Genomic DNA, 4,433 nt, shown 5'->3' on the forward strand with positions numbered 1-4,433 from the left:
ATGGAGATCCACCAGTTCCTTGAGTAGTCCTTCGTCTTGTATGATGATTTCCATGGAGTTCTTGAGCTCAACTACACTTTCTATCCTAATCCGAGACCTTAGCTATAGTAGACTAGAAATCAAGACTTATAGTTTTGATCACTAACATTGACAAGCATGCTTGTGATAGCAACACATGCGAGATCGACCAAGAAATGCTCTAACAATATCTATCTATATTATAAGGGACAACGATTTTTTTCCATATTGACAGTCATCTATAGTTCAGACATATAAAGGACGGACCAGATGGGCCAATGATATATATCTCCATGTAAAAAAATTGTTATACATTTTGGCCTTATAAAGAACTGTTAGATGGAGCCGATAATATGTGATCTGCCAGTTGGACGGAGATATATATTTTGAGTACGTAAAAAACAGTTACAATTTCATCATACTTGCCTTTTCCCCAAAACTGGGTCTCTTGACCCCCCCCCCCCCCCCCCCCCCCCCCCCGTTATGGTCATTTAATTCTTTGCTTCATCTTCGTGATATTTCAATGAACAATCCGTTACTCTTCTTCTCGATTAAACGTTTCTAGAAGGGATTTTGTTTGGGGATAAATGGAGAGTGAAATAATCTCATACAGCTCGTCAGATATTGGATTCATCGATATTGCATTCTGTTCCTGAAGGAATCGAGAATTTGGATTAAAATTTAGGAAAACATCAGCTACTACCATCGATAGAAAATGGCTTCGGTTCAATAATCTATTTTCCCAATCCTGATCTTAGAGAAATTTTTTGCTTCATCTTTCAAAGGTAATTGAAAACTCCAATACTTTTTAAAGTTTTGCTTCAACATAAATCGATTAAAAGATTGGTGGTCAATCTGATGTATGAGTTAAACTTGCTTCTGTATCAAACGACACCACTGACCGAAGGTAGGTTGGAGCTTGATTTCATGTTTTTTTTTATGTTTTGGCACAAGCTTGACTTCATGTTGAACTAACGCATGTGTTGTTGTTTACATATATATAGATTCTCAAGCCAAAAAGGAAAAGAACTCAAAAACAATGGCTGGACAATTAACTGCATCCCACGTATAATTGTTGCATCTTACCAATACCCAACAAAGGAAAATTGATTTTGTAGGTAAATACGTTTTACTCTCGAAGTTCATATTATTACTCTCGAAGTTCATATTACATATTGTATCAGATTAAGGTTTTTCAGTTGTAATACCCAAATTAAGGAATTTTGTATTTGTTTGGTTTCAGTATGATGCCTCTTTGATGTATTTGTTACACAGTAGTTTAATTGTGTCATGAGGCTATATCGTGTTGTTGTTGTTGATGATGGTTGAATGAAGATGAAATGCTAGAGAATTTAGGTTTTCTTAGTAGTGTGGCAGCGATGGAAGAAGGGGAAGCAAAATATGTAGGGTTTTGAAAGAAAACGAAATTAAATTCATAGGTACCACTATCAACATCATTTAAAAGAGTGGCTGCTAAGGTTAGAAATTAAAACCCTGATTTCTTATATTTTATTTAGGTTTTCATTGATTCTTTTTGGGTTTTTCATTATTCATTTTTGTTGGTTCAGGTGATCCTCCTAGACATGTGTTATTCTAATTGTTCATTATTGCCACTGTCAATTTAAAGATGAGATTCTCACAACTTGATTTTAGGTTTGACTGGATGTACACCACCATATTCATGGATTCTCATTTCCTACTCACTCAAAGGCTTTTGTCTAGATCTTTTCTTTGGATAACTCTTCTTCTTTCAAGTTCCAGGTTAGTTCTTAAATATCTAGATTTCCACTTACATTTGTTATCTTTTATGTTTTTGCTCATATATATGTTTTCATCAGCTAGGATATTAAGATTGAATTTTTAGCATTATTCCTCTGTGAATGAAGAAATCTTTCAAATCTATTGTAAAATGAATATTAGTTCTGCGTCGTTTGTCGCTATTGGATCCGATCCTGTTATGGATGGTTAAATAGTAAGAATAATCTGGAACCAATAATTTGTGTAAATATGATTAATCGGTAGTTCTATTAACCAAAAAACAAACTATTGGCATTAAGATGAACTAATTTTCAGTTTACTGGATTGGGGTACTCAAGGTATTCTTCTAAAGTGGATGTACAACGCTGGCTTTCACAGATTAGAGCTGTTATCTGCAACAATCCGGATAGGTAAGGCGTCTTTAATCTGTTTGTAATATTTTCTTATGTATTGGACGTCTCATTTCTGGAGATTCACTTCGAGTAAAACAATATATAAAACACATCAAGCAGTGCTAAACAAAGTTTGATTTGTTGGGATTTAATTTAGTTTGAATTTATTACAGTGCTAAATCGTTGTGCATATAAAATCTGAGTGTCTGATTTTGGTTAGCATATAAATGGGTGGTTTGTATTCCATTGGTTGATATTTTGTATATACTGTTTCATTTTTTGAATCGGCTAATTATGCCATATTTTTACACTTCCTCACTCGAGCACTAAATCATGATGACACCAACTTACGACTAATGGAGTATGTCCGATTATAAGACAATATGTACTTACTGACTGAAACATTGAAAGTCTACCCGGAACACTGTGAATTCTTTAGAGTAGATGTTGTGTGTTGGTTTTTGTTGTAGATACATAGTAGCCCAACAATCAAAATTAGTTATGAAAAGAAGTATCTGCTCTCCAACCACGAGCAACTGCATTTTCTACAAAAAGAACTCTATTTACTGAAGCCGTAGTTATCAAAGGCAATGGTTTATAGTTGTGAGATACTAAATGTGTGCTTGGAAAGAATCACTAAGTGGATATTAATAAAGCTTTTGTTTGCATAATATTTCATTGAGTTTCTAGCCTGCCATTATAGCCAGCATGTTGCTTAGCTATTAGAAAGTTAAGTTTGAAAATTCTCTGTAACACAGATGTCCATAGTCTTTCAAGTTTTGGTGTCCCTCTTATAGTAATTTGCTTTGCTTTGCTTTGTTGAATATTTGGTTGTTGCAAAAATGTGCAACTTTAAGCAATCGTTTGGAGGTTGCCAAACGTTTTCTATTTTTTATGTGTACTGATTTATTTATTTATTTTGTCCATTTGCAGGTTACTGAAATGTTTCTTTATACTACTGTATGTACACCTTTCATCATCCACCACGTGTACAGAAAGAGACACGTGGAAGGCATGCGAAGCGAGACATCAAAACATGATAACAAACATCTCATCAGAAGATGCCATCGGTCAACAGATCTAACGGTCAGGGACAGAGGACCACAGAGGTATGATGGCTCAGAGGAGCACCAGATAATACCACTTGGGTGTTAACACACCCAATCCCGAGGAAGATCCCAGATCAACGGCCGAGAGGAAGTTTGGCTGACACAGATGTGACCAAACAAAGAGACACTTGTCTGACACAAGCAGACATCCATCTACCCGCATTAAATACCAAAGAGATATACACGTGTCAATCAGCTCGTGGAAGAAGCGAGGATAACCCTTCGTATTCAAGCTCAGGCCGCGGCATATGCCGAAGACCTCTGCGTAATAGGCACAAAGCACAAGAAGATAAGATTACAACGGCACCTCAGAAATGGGACCCACGTTCCATCCCTATAAATACCCCTCTCCACTAAGAGAGAGGAGGTGGACGATTTGGGAGAGCAATTAGAGGAGAATATAGGAGAGAAATAAGAAGAGTAAGTAATCCCCCTACTTCCGCAGACCTATGTATATTCTAAAGTCATTCGACTATCTTTGTAACCATTCAGTACATAGTGAAACACCAAACCCCGTGGATGTAGGCCTTAGTGCCGAACCACGTAAATATGTCTCATTTACATTTCAGCACCTTACATTCAGCGTTAAACTTCATATGCTTTATATTTATGCTTGATTCTTGGTTTATTTCTTTATACGAACATTATTTATGATAATATTCGACTAGACAATGACAAGCCCGAAAGCTTCGAGTCGATGAATCGGTATAATCATCCCTGTTACGCACACGACGTATAATTCTAGAATTAGGATGTATGCGAATATTGTTTGTGAACACGTGGATGGCTTCGTGATTTATGTGTTCACAATCTGGCGCTAGAAACAGGGACTTTGTCCCGATAAAAGATTTATCTTATCCTGTGATTTCACCTTAAACGCGCATTATGGTTGTGCCCTATTCTGGGTTCAGCGTGCTTTCAAAACCTTTTTTACTCTGGGTTCAGCGTGCTTTCAAAACCTTTTTTATTGTGGGTTCAGCGTGCCTTCAAAACCTTTTCTATTGTGGGTTCAGCGTGCTTTCAAAACCTTTTTTATTCTGGGTTCATGGTCTTCATTTTCACAAACACCATTTCAAAGCAGACAAACCCACGGCTATCTATCACAGATTTGCACGTGAGGCGTTTTCTTTTTAAAAACTAAGACTTAATAATCCAG

General features: G+C 36.5%; 1 long non-coding RNA gene across 2 annotated transcripts; it reads left to right on the forward strand.

Moving 5' to 3' along the window:
• Nucleotides 1–510: 510 nt before the first annotated feature.
• Nucleotides 511–3,308, forward strand: LOC113301692. Of its 2 annotated transcripts, none has more exons than XR_003336436.1 (5): nucleotides 511–925; nucleotides 1,023–1,136; nucleotides 1,672–1,779; nucleotides 2,115–2,186; nucleotides 3,102–3,308. It is a non-coding gene; the product is annotated as an uncharacterized LOC113301692 (long non-coding RNA). The 2 variants fall into 2 exon arrangements; XR_003336435.1 differs by having other exon boundaries at nucleotides 511–803.
• Nucleotides 3,309–4,433: the final 1,125 nt, after the last annotated feature.

This window comes from Papaver somniferum, chromosome 8 (genome assembly GCF_003573695.1).
Source record: "Papaver somniferum cultivar HN1 chromosome 8, ASM357369v1, whole genome shotgun sequence".
NCBI lineage: Eukaryota > Viridiplantae > Streptophyta > Magnoliopsida > Ranunculales > Papaveraceae > Papaver > Papaver somniferum.